Source organism: Lagenorhynchus albirostris, chromosome X (assembly GCF_949774975.1).
Source record: "Lagenorhynchus albirostris chromosome X, mLagAlb1.1, whole genome shotgun sequence".
Taxonomy (NCBI): Eukaryota; Metazoa; Chordata; class Mammalia; order Artiodactyla; family Delphinidae; genus Lagenorhynchus; species Lagenorhynchus albirostris.
The window spans coordinates 96,861,772-96,874,084 of NC_083116.1; the positions used below are offsets into that span (position 1 = coordinate 96,861,772).

At 55.8% G+C, this 12,313-nt stretch overlaps 1 long non-coding RNA gene across 1 annotated transcript; it reads right to left on the reverse strand.

The window, feature by feature from the left end:
- Positions 1–806: 806 nt before the first annotated feature.
- Positions 807–8,144, reverse strand: LOC132513571 (uncharacterized). Its single transcript, XR_009538503.1, has 3 exons — positions 8,044–8,144; positions 2,716–2,791; positions 807–2,246 (listed from the first exon to the last, which is right to left on the reverse strand). It is a non-coding gene; the product is annotated as an uncharacterized LOC132513571 (long non-coding RNA).
- Positions 8,145–12,313: the final 4,169 nt, after the last annotated feature.

Consider the following 12,313-nt stretch of genomic DNA (forward strand, 5'->3'; position numbering starts at 1 on the left):
ACACTTTAGATTGGCTTTGCCCACTTTAAAACCTGAGGTAAATTGAGAGTGTGCTTTTGAGGCGGGCCTGCATTTTAAAATCAGTCTTCCTGGCGGCCTTGAGGCCGGTGGTGTTAGGTGCTGGAATTGATAAACAAATGAAAAATGGGGTTAGGAGGGAGTGAAGGCAGTTGAGACTGCATCTGGAGAGTCGGGCCGAGTTCTAAGAGGATCTTGAACTGTAGGAGGAGGAAGGAAAGCAGCTCACACCTGAGGGAGGGAGAGACCCCTGCCTCTCAGGACATTCTCCAGCTACCCTGATCCCAGAAGTGTCTCTTTAGCTAAAGATTAGAAAGGGTTCTTGCCTTAGGGGAAGAGACCATTCAAGTTCCATTGTTCCAGTGTCCGGGAAGATTTTTCTCTGTGTGTGTGTGTGTGTGTGTGTGTGTGTGTGTGTGTGTGTGTGTTTATGAGAGAGAGAGAGAGAGAGAGAGAGAGAGAGAGAGAGAGAGAGAGGTATTCCTGGGAACCCATTTCTCTAATAATAATTCCTAGGGGGCCTCATGCTAGATGGGCAGTACTGGCTTCCACCTGCGTGATGGTGGCGGGGAGGCCTCAGAGATGGGCAGAGACATTTGAGGATTTTAGAATCCAAAGTCCAGAGAGGGTGAGTGACTTGCCCAAGGTCACACACCGAGGGAATCAGCATTAGAAATGGGATCTCTTGTGCCCTCCCCGGTCCTTTCATTACTGTGTACCACCCCCTTGCTTTTCAAAGAACCTAGTGTTGCCACCAAAACAGCAGAATTACCTCATTTTTCTTTTTTTATAAATGTATTTATTTTTGGCTGCGTTGGGTCTTCGTTGCTGCACGCGGGCTTCCTCTAGTTGCAGCGAGCGGGGCTACTCTTTGTTGCGGTGCGTGGGCTTCTCATTACAGTGGCTTCTCATTGCAGAGCACGGGCTCTAGGCACGTGGGCTTTAGTAGTTGCGGCACGCGGGCTCAGTAGTTGTGGCATGTGGGCTCAGTAGCTGTGGCTCGTGGGCTCTAGAGCGCAGGCTTGGTAGTTGTGCCGCACGGGCTTACTTGCTCTGCGGCATGTGGGATCTTCCCGGACCAGGGCTCGAACCCGTGTCCCCTGCATTGGCAGGCGAATTCTTAACTACTGCCCCACCATGGAAGTCCCAATTACCTCCTTTTTGAAAGGCGTTATGAATTCAGTTCTATATGTGGAACGGAGCACAGAGGTTGTGAGTGGGCATGACATTATAATTCACGTCCCACTCTATTTATCTTTGCTGGGTTTTGTGTATTTTTGGAAGCAGCCTTAAATCATTATTGGAACAAAGTAGGGAGAAAAATAATAATATATAATTACAAATGAGGACTAGACCGTATGAATCCTATTAATTGCCTTCCCTGCCATCCTTAGTTTGGGTATTTTCAGAATAATTAAAAGATTAGGCTTTCATTGGTGGAGGTGGTGGGTTAGCACTGAACCCTAAACAGTGGCATCACCTACTCCAGGGATGGCCCCGTGCCACCTGCTGCCTGGGACGCTTTCTGAGTAACACCAAGGGCTGTGCTCCAATCTCCAAGTATTTACTCTCTGCTGAGGAGAAACTCTGGCAAAGGCTGTGAAATAAACCCCAAAGCCAGGGAGAAGCCGAAGAAAGGAAATTGTCAGTGGCGCATTAATCATTGTCGGCGGAGCTAGAGCAGAGGACAGAGGCTGGTTTGAAGAAAGACAGAACCTGAATTATCTTGGAGATCGATCTTCCCTCCTGCACGCTCCCTGTGCCAGCAAATAGGGCAGGAAGGTCCCGGCGCAACCACTGGCATTGAACTGGTGAGGGCATCCGCCGACTGGCCAGCATGCTTTGTCAAAGAGACCAGGGCGGGGATGTGACCACACTCCGTCACGGGGGTCATCCCAGAGCTTCTGCTTACCCTGAACAGGCTGCATCTTGGAAAGCGACAGAACACGAGAGGCATCTCAGAGAGACCTTTGGGACAAATTCACTGTCGTCATGTCCTCAGAGGGCATCCTTGGCATGCCAGCATGCAGTGAAGGCCATTTCCTTTAGATCCAAAGGGAGCACCCAATTATGATGCGCCTGTGGAATTGGCAGAGTCATGACGTTGACCACAGGTGCCTGGAGAGTTGGAAAGACTGCGTGGATCAAAGTTTAGGCTCTAGGAATCAGGCAATGAGTGTCCAGGCAAGCAGGCAAGTTAATTATCCTCTAAGCCTCAGTTTCCTCATCTGTGAAATGGGGATAATACTAGTACCTTTATTATGGGATAGTTTGCCCATATGTGAAATGAGATTAGTAATGCATATAAAGTGTTTAGAACTGTGCCTGGTGGATAGTGAGACCTTAACAAATCCTAGCTATTGTTCTCCTAAGAGCTGAAAAGGGCTAGTGGCCCTCCTCCTCCCCAAATTCAAGAACTTCAGAGGGGCTGTGTCGTGGGTTCTCCCAATATCCTCTCTTCCCTGCTTTAGCTCTCCCCATGGTAAGAGCAGAGTAATCTTTATCAAAGCCCAACGCTGGGAAAAACGTTGCCCAGAAGTCTGAAAGGGCAAGGTGGTTTATAATCTCACCGAACGCTGAGCCATAATTTAGTACTGGTGGAGGTGCAGACACTTTCCAAACAGAGCTAGACAATCTACTTGTTCTGGGGAGGAAGTCCTTCCCTTGAACTTGGCCCTTCACTTTTTCAAAGCTTACCTGAGAGGAAGGCAACTCTTCACACAGATGATAAATTCTTAGGTTCCCATGGTGAACACAGCACATCAACCAAGACCTGCTGATCCCAGAAAGAAACAAACTCCTTTTATGATATTTACTCCAGTTGGCGAGTTGTCAAGACGACCCCAGAGGGACAGGACTGGAGAAGCTATGTAGGATCTGATCCCAGAAATAGTTTAAGGTTTGGGGGAACAGTGCATATGCGTGGGAGACGAACAATTACTCTACTGGAAAGAGCCCAGGTTTGGAGTCAGGTAGAATCCCCGTCGCCAGACTCAGTTAGATTAGCTATATATTTGGGGAGGGCGATTGTGAGCTTCCGTCTCCTTAGCTGTATAATGTGAATCATAATACTTAACCCATAGGGTTATTTTTGGGGCTTTGGTGAGGTAACTTGGGAATCTACCTAATAAAGTAACTGAAAAGAGCGAAGGCCCTCAATAAACAGTAGCTATTTTTATCATGGAGGAATTATTCATCCTTAAAAAAGACTTGCTTTGCTATCAAATGCATCCTAATGCCATAGTTACTGTTCAAAGTCAAACGGCGGCATGGGATTGAGAGAAGAACTCCAATTGCCCAAGGTCACCTGTGACCAGAACCCACTCTTCTGGTTTCTAAGGGTCTGGAGAAGAAGGGTGGTCTCAGTCCTTTGCCACCAAGTAAGGACCAAGTGGTTGGCAACAGGCAAAATACTCTAAGGAGTTTTGGGCTCTGTCTTGCTCTTCTTGGCTAGGACGTCCCTCTCTCACCTCCTGGGGCCGATATTCTGTGGCACTTAGCAAGGATAGGAACGTCCAAGGCCCGCCCTCAGCGTGCACACCCAGGAACCCTGGCTCCTCTGACAAAAGCCTGTATACTTGCATCCCATGCTCCCATGAGCCTCCCCAGGCGATAATGGCTCCTCTGCCCTCATGCTTTACTCTCCTAATTTCTTAGGTCTCGATCCTCACCAGAACTACAGAGCTACTCCCTGCAAGCCCGGACACCCAGCTTTTCCTGAAGCACATGCCCGTAATTACCTTACTCTCTCTTTTTAAAAAAAAAAAAAAAAAATTATTTATTTGTGTATTTTTTTTTTGGCCAGCTGCACCAAAAAAAGTGATTCATGTGGGATCTTAGTTCCCCGACCAGGGATCAAACCCGTGCCCCCTACATTAGAAGGGCGGAGTCTTAATCACTGGAAGGCCAGGGAAGTCCCTTGTTTTGCTCTCTTGAATTTGGTTTCTTCTCTGGCCATGATATAGAATATTGATTACAGTTAGCAAAAACGTATGAAGCATTCACTGACTCATTTACTGTTTATCAAGTATTTGGGGGGGGGGGCGGAATCCCCTGGTGGTCCAGTGTTTAGGACTCTGCACTTCTACCGCAGGAGGCACGGGTTCGATCCCTGGTCGGGGAACTAAGATTTCACGTGCCGCGTGGTGAGGCCAAAAGTAAAAAATAAATGAAGTGTATTTTGAAGCATTTATATGTGCCAGGCGTTGTGCCACAAATGTGCCGCAAACAACATTATGAGAACGGTATGTTTGTACGTGTTCATTCCGGGATATTGATGCAAACTTAGTACACAGTGATGGCGCACCCTGTCCTTACAGAGCGTACAGTCTTGTTGGGGAGATGACAGCCCAGGGAGGAATGCTCAGAGCCTATTAACAACAGGGGCCATATGTGCTGGCCCTCAGAGGGTGAGGCAGACAGTGGCAAGCCATGAGGTGGCAGGGATCTGGAAGCCTTGTTAAGGAGTTTGGGTTTTGTTCCAAGTACAGTGGGAACTAGTGGGGTAGTGACATGTGACATGCTTTTTTTTTTCTCAAAAGACTTTGTAGCTGCCATGTGGAGGATGGGTTGGGGGAGGGTGAGAGTGGCAGCACAGAGAACAGTGGGACTAGTAAGCCTGTGTGCTAACCCAGGCAAGAAGATGGTGCCCTGGCCAAGGTGGATTTGGGAGAATGGGAAGAAGTAGGTTGACTGGATAGAACACTTGGAAGTAGAATCGGTTAGGCTTGCCATCAGACTGGAGGAAGGCGAGGTGGGAGATGAAGGAGACAGGTCTAGGATGACCCCTTCCCTCCCACCCCCAAGATTATGCTTTAAGCACTGAAGTGGCTGAGACATTTTCTGCCATAGGGAAGGGAATTGGGACAAAGGGCAGGTCCCAAGGGACGAGCAGGTCTCTTTTTTAAGGGACAGTTTGTCCTGCTTGCCACTCTTTCCCCAGGACCTGTTGCAGGGCCTGACATGTAGTAAATACCCCAAAATATTTGTAGATTAATTGGTTTTTTTAAAAATTCAGTTTTAGGTAGGCTATGAAGCAGGGTGACAAAGAATGTGGACTCTACGGCTGACTGAGTTTGAATCTTAGCTCCATTTTCCCAGTGACTTTGGGAATGTTCTGTGACCTCTCTGCCTTAGTTTCCTCATCCGTAAAATGTGGATAATAATTCTACCTGCCTCAGAGGGTAGTTGTAAGGATTAATCATTAATTTCTAGGAAGTCCTTCGAAGAGGGTTGCCAGCATTCTGCAAATGTTCACTATTGTTATCACGAAGCTGGTCATAGATGGCCAAATTGAGATGTCAGGTCTGCCGTTTGATATGGGGGTCTGGAACTGGAAAAACAAATTGAAGGGTTATCAGGTCATCAGCAAGTAGGTGGTATTTAAAGCCATGAGCCTGGATGAGATTGGGGCAGGGGGGAGAGAAGGAAGGACCCAGGCCCAAGGCAACTAGTATAGCATAGAGAAGAGTCCAGAAAGAGACTGAAAGAGACTCAGAGGTAGGATGCAAACCATGTGTGTGTGGTATCTGGGAAGCCAAGAGCAGTTCAAGTGGGGAGTGGTCAGGGGTGTTGAGTGCTTCCAAGGCCAAGGAAGGCTTGACCCCCACCCCCTGCATCCCCGCCCTCCAGCAACAAGGAAGTGGCAGGTGATCTTGAGCCCTTTCTGCAGAATAGCTAGGGAGGGTGGAGGTTGAAGAGTGTGGGTTGAAGAGTGTGATAAATGAGGCATCTATACAGTGAAATTCCACAGGCCTTGGCACAGCCAGAGCCCATCTCCAAGTGCAGCTATAGAAAATGATCTGTAAGATGAAGCAATAAGTTTTATAGGTGAGGTAGGGAGCACCTTGTGCAGTGTGTTCCCATTTCTGAAAATAAAGAAAGGGGTGGTGAGGGTGTTGAAGATGTTTAATCTTCCCCAGCAGTGTTGAAGATGTTTAATGTACCGACAGATATGTGTCTGTATCCCCTCTATGTTGTGTTTTACACAAACGGTGAGGTACTCAGATTGTAACGTACTATACACACCCATTCTGCACGTTATGGTTTTCCCCTAACAATAGACCTTGGGGGTCGTTCCCTATCAATAGTGCAGAGCAAATTTTTATTTTTTAAAGAGGTACAGAATGTTCCCTTGTATGCATGAACCATCAGTGTCATTGCTGGACATTTAGGTTGTTTCTAATATGATGCTGTTACAAACAAAGCTGTAATTTATCCCAATATCTTCGAATAACTTCAAAACGAGCTGAGTTTTAGAGGGCACACAAGGTAAGGAAATGGAAATACTAATGGACGTAGACACCTCTTTTGAGAACTACAGCTGTGCAGGGGAACGGATAAATAGGGAGCCGGGGAAGGAGATGTGGGGCTAAAGAAGGGCATTCTAAAGATGGAAGATGCTTCAAGGGAATGAATACAACAGAGTAATTCAATAAAGAGTGCACGGGGGTGGGGGAGGGAGGCAGTCAGGAAGAGCCTCTGCCAGTGATATTTTAGCAGGTGTAGGAGGATGACTTAAAATGGTACGAGGCCCTGTGCTGAGTGCTGTGGGAACAGAAGGTTGCATGAATGGACACAGGCCTTCAGGAAGGTTCCACTCCAGCAGGGAAGCTACAATGTTTCACAAATCGGTTGTGATATTGTTAGAAAGTGGTTGATTCTGTTACTGAGGTATAAAGGTCTATAAACATCCCACTGGGTGCCGGCTGGTGGAATTTGCTCCCACTTCCGGTGATTCCCTGGGTTTTTGATAAACCATTAGCTGGAGGAGAGGAGAATGATATTTTGCCTGGAATTTGTGGATTTTCCTATAGGGATTAAATGACATGCACGCCCTGGAAGGCTGAAAGAAAAGGAAAGGAAAGGAAAGGAAAAGAAAGGAAGGAAGGAAGGAAGGAAGGAAGGAAGGAAGGAAGGAAGGAAGGAAAGGAGGAAGAAAGGAAGAAAGGAAATAAATAAAAATCCCAAGAAGAATTTATATTCCTGATGGCTTTGCTGATGGTCGTGTAAATTGTATATTTAATCAAAGGCACTCGAATGTCTCTCTCTTTTTTTTTAACTATTGAAGAGCCATTTAAATGTCAACATAAGTGATTCCCTCCCAAATAGTGCTGTTTATACATTACTTCCCCTAATAGACCATAATGATTCATAAGGAGGCATTTCGCGCCTCTAAATTGTAGGCCTATTGAAATATAAATTAAGATGATAAATAATTTGACCTTACCTGAGAGTACTAAGTATTTACATATGTCAAATACGAAATTACCCTGAATATCAGGGTCCCTAAAAAGGCAGCCTTCCTCTCCTGGCTGAATTCAATAAATGAAACGGGTTTAAATATCTCCTTTAGAGTGTGGAGAAAAGAGAGGGGCAGACACAAAAGAACGGGCCGGGAACCCGGCCGTCCCCGCCCTCCAGACTTCGCCTTGGCCTGGGGGCCCGGGCCCCCTCCCCGGGAGTGCAAGGCGGGTGCCGGCCGCCCCCGCGTGCCCCGCGCGCCCTCTTCGCCCCCTCCTCCCGCGACGCCGCTGGAGTTTCTAAACATGGAGTTTCTACAGGAACTTTGCCAGGCCAAGCTCGCCGCCCTCCCGGATCCCCGCAGCGGGATTCACCGAGTCGGCGGCGCCGCGCGGCCTCCCCGCCCCCACGCCTCCGGGGAGCCGCTGACCTGGCGGCCTCCAGCTCCGCAAAGCCGCTCCGCCAGGTTCATAACCCGAGAAGGTGCGGAACCTCCCGGGCCCTGCGCCCCCGCCCGACCCTGCCAGGGCCCCGGAGGGTGGCAGCTGGGCGCCCTCGGCGGGACCCAAGCCCAACCTGCCCGCCGGGCCTGTTTGTTGGCGGCCGCCTGAGCTTGGGGCCCGGGGCTCGGCGAGCTCTCCGCTCCCCGGACCGGGGCCGAGCCGCGGGGGTCGCCGAGGCGGTGGAGGGGCGCAGACCACGGAGGGCCCGGGCTGGGTGCATTGACCGCTCGCGCCGGGTTTTTGTTTTGTTTTGAAGCCGGGCGTGGGGGAGGGGCAGCACCTTGTCAATGAGAAATTTCCTGTTCGCAAGACTCTGCTTGCAGAGTTTCTGTCCTGCCCTTGAACTGACAAGTGGATCTCCGCAGCGCGAGCCCCCGAGAGTTCATCCAGCCGCGCCGGGCGCGCGCAGGGGCGGGGGCGGGGGCACCCGCGCCGCGGCGCCGAGCCCCCGGGAGCCCGGCGGAGCGGGGCCGACGCCTGCCCTCCCGGTTCCCGGGCGCACCCGTGAGCGCCCAGCCGAGCGGTGACTAATCTGCGGCTCCGGGCCTCTTGGCGCGCAGCCCGGGCTCGCCTCCCTCCCCCTCGTTCCATCCCCCTCCCCGCCGGCCTCCCGGCCCCGCCGCGCCGAGCTCCGCGGAGAGAATCGCGCGGGCCGCCGCCGCCGTCGCGTTCCCGGGAGTGTGGGAAGCGGGTCGAGGCAGGCGGCTCCCGAGCCGTCCCTCCGGTCGCTCTTCTTCGACCCAGGCCCAAGTGTGCGTGTGTGTTTCCTTCCCCGTAAGCACTTTGATCAGCGTTTCCTCAGCGCCGCGGAGGAGCCAGGGCGAACTGGAGCTTTTAACCCCCTGCGTGCCGCCCCACGGTGGGCTCCGTGGGGAGGGTGCCGCTGGGAGACTAGTCGACACGGGGGCGATCGGTTTGGTTTGGCAAGCCAGTGTCTGGAGGAGCCCGACCGGATCCGAAGAGCTTGCCCAAGCGCGGCAGGCTCTCCTGGGGAGAGCAGGCCGCGAGGCCCGGGGCGGCTCGTTAATGTTCTAGCCTGCCCGGGGGCCGCACAGTAACCCGACCTGACTGGCGAGGCGAGGTGCGGGCTTGAAAGGCCCGGCAGGCGGAGGCTTCTGGAGGGGACCTGGAGGCCCCGGGGGGACCCACTTTCACGCACCCTGTCTGCTGGCGCGTGGACGGCTCCCAACCCGGGGTGGGGGCCTCGCTCTCGCCCCGCTGACTCGGTTCTGGCCGCCGCTCCCTCCCCTGGCCAGGCCTCGCCGGGGAGTTAATGATTGATTTACTGGCTCCGCGCGGCCGGCGCCCTCCCAGCTATTTGTCCAAGCTGAGGAGTTGCTGGCGAGCAGCGCAAAGGCCGGGAGCGCGGGGGTCGCCCGGGAAGGGAAGCCGCGCTGCTGACGGGAACGAGCGACCACTTGATTGGCCCCCACCGAGCGGCTCTAGCCGTGTCCGGGGCGAACCTGCTGGAGGCCCGGGCCGGGCGAAGGGAACATTGGGAAGCGCCACACGTAAACGGGTTGGCAGCTGGTGATTAGGCCGCCCAGTTTTATGAGTCATAATGGGTCGCCCGCCTGGCCCTCAGCCTGCTCGCTGTGGACTCGGCGCGCCGGGGTCCAGGCGGTGGACCGTTCCGGGCCGTGCAGAGGGGGATGCTCTGTGGGGGATGGGCCGCCGAAGGCGTTGCGCAGGATTTCCTCTCATTCCTCGCAGAAGGCAACACAAACACCCTAAATCAAACCGCTCCGACAACCCAGGGCTCCACACAGACACATCAATAAGAATTTCGCCTCCCGCGTTCGAACGCACTGAAACACTTGTCCTATTTTTATGCAAATGACACCACACAAATAGATCTCGCAGGCCCGGGAGTGGGGCGAGAGGAGGAGGGGCGCTGCCGCCCCAGCCTGGGGGCTGTGAAGGGAGGAGGGAGTCCCAAGCCCGCACCCCGGGACCCGCGCCGACTCGGGCACAGCGGGGCTGGTACTGGCCAGGCGGCCCGCCCCGCGCGCAGTGGCTCCCTGCCAGCGCCGCCAAGTCGGCCGCGTCCCCAGGCTGCCTGCAGAGGCGGATTAGGGAAGGAGCGAAGCGAGCCTGTGACTAATCGCGGGGCCTCGGACCGGAGCACCAAGGCCATGTGCGACTGACAGGATCGACACTAGCAGAGGACACGGCGACGCCTCGCTTAATTGCAGGCTTAAAAAATTGCCGCCTGAGCAGCTCCGGTGCGGAGCCACGGCGTGCGCTCTGGGCTGGGGAGCGCGCCAGGGGGACCTGCGCTCTCGACCGGGGGAGGGAGGTTTGGCGTCTCCTGGATCGAGGGACCCGGCCCTCCTGTGCGTTCCCCTCTCTGCAATGTCCCCCCACCCCGCTTGCGGACCGGGCTGTAGCTGAGCCGACCGGTAGAGTAAGATCCAGCTCCCAGGCCTAGGTTCCTGACCCTTTCCCCCGTGGGGCCCACCTTCCCCCTTCTCTCCATAGATCCTATAAAAGAGGCTATACAGTTGGAGGTGAGAGATTCCAACAAACCCTTAATATAAAAACCACACACGCGAACCACTTTCTTCTCTTCCCTCCCCTTCCTTCTCCATCGGCTGATACAAAGCCCCGAATGACCAAAGGGAGGGAGAGGCAAGTCAAGACTTCAAGGAGCGAGGTCACCGAGTGCCAAAAACTCGGGGCCCACGGACACGCACCCTAGGCTCTTCACCCCTGGTCACAGTCCCTCTAGCCCAGACCTCCTTCCTGGAGCGCTGAGGCCTCTCAGGGGGAGAAGGGGGGAAGCGTTGGTAGGCCGACTGGCCTGTGTGTAAGAGGGGAGGGGGGGGAAGGCGGGGTGGCGGGGAACCCAGCGAGAGAAGTTTCCACCACGCTCTGGTCGGCTGCTGCCAAAATCCCCGGGCCCCTCCCCGCCCGCACCGCCTTCCGTTGCCACCACAAGTTTGGTTTAACGAGAGCTCGGGACAAAAGCAAACGTTTTCTATAGACCCCGAAAACAAAAGGAAAAGAGACGCGCGCGGCGGCCGAGAAGCGGCTGCTAGCGTAATGGTGCCGGGCGGACAGCAGAGCATTAGAACTGCAAAAGCCTCGCGGGCGGGAGGAAGTGCGAGGCGGGAGGCGGGAGCGCAGGGAGGGCGGGCGGGCGGGCGGGGGAGGGGCGCTGCGCCATGTTTCCGTGTCACCCGCCGAGTCGCCGGCGCTGGGCTTGGCCGCCGGCTCCCGCCTGCCTCCGTAACAGCAGAAAGCGTGCGATTAGCAGCCAGACAGGCGGGGACTCCGGGCCCGCGGGGCCGCCGCACACGCCGCCCGCGGCCCGGCCCCGCGCCCCCCCGCCCGCCGGGTAATCATCCTCCTCGCTGCAGCGCTGTGTGCACTCTCATTAGAGCAGGGAGGCTTTTCTCTGCGCACTCGCTCGGCTCCCGCTGGCAAAACAACGCCTTCCCCGGCCGGGCCCTGGGCCAGGAGCTCCGGGGAGGGCGGGACGGGGGAGGGGGGGTGAGGCAGGGCAAGCGGCGCAGGTCATCTCGGCTGCCCGATCTCCTCTGGGCACACAGGAGATGGGGAGGGTCCATCGGCCCTGCCCACGCCGCGTGGCAAAGTCCGAACCCCGTACCAGTGCCGCCATGACCTACTCTTGTCCCCCGCCGGAGGCTAGAATGGGGGCCGAGGGGAGATGAGTGTGTCTGGTTTGGAGAGCGGGGGCGGACACCGGGAAGACTCCCAAAACAGGGTTTGCCCCATCTATCTTGCGAACGACCTCCTGAGGCCAGAAGCTGGATCCCAGGGGTGGCGGCCCTTCGACCCTCAGGGAGACCCGCGTCCCCGAGCTTCGGGCTTGATCGCACAGAAAGGGTGGGAGTTGGGGGCGGCCAGGGCGCGGCTGCGCCTGGCCCTGAGCTTCGGAGCCCCATTTTCTCCTCCGCGATCTCTGCACACAACAGTAGGCAGCCTCTCCCGGCACCACGCGCCCAGCTGCAGGGCCCGGGAGCAGGTGTTCCTGCCCGGCCGGAGTGGCGGCTCCGCGCCCCTCCTGTCCCAGCTGCCGGGGGAGCCGCGTTGATGGCGGTAATAGAGGAAGGTCCCGCTGGACCTCTAGAAGGGTCCTCCGGGTTTAAATGGGGATGCCCCAGGGCGAGGGCGGCCGCCTGGGACTAGGAGGGATCGAAGGTGACGCGCGACCAGCCCTCGTCTGGAACTGCCCTAGGGGCCAGCGGAGGCCGCTCGGGGCGGCGCAAGGGCTTCCGGCCCCGGTGACTGCGGCGGCGGCGGCGGCGGCGGGGCGGCGGGAAGTTCCCGGGGCGGCCGCGAGGAGCACCCTCCCCTGGCTGCCGCCGCCGCGCAGCTTTCGGAACGGCGCCCTAGAAGCCTCTTGGCGTCTGGCAGCGCCGCTCTCGGCCGGCGCGGGGATGGGGGCTGCGGGGTGGTCCGGACCCAGCCCCCCGCAGGGCGGGGGAAGGGGGGCCGGAGGCCCCGCGGGAGCTGCGGCGCGCCTCCCTGCCCCCGCTCCTCGCCGCCGCCGCCGCCGCCGCCGCTGATATGGCGGGCACGTG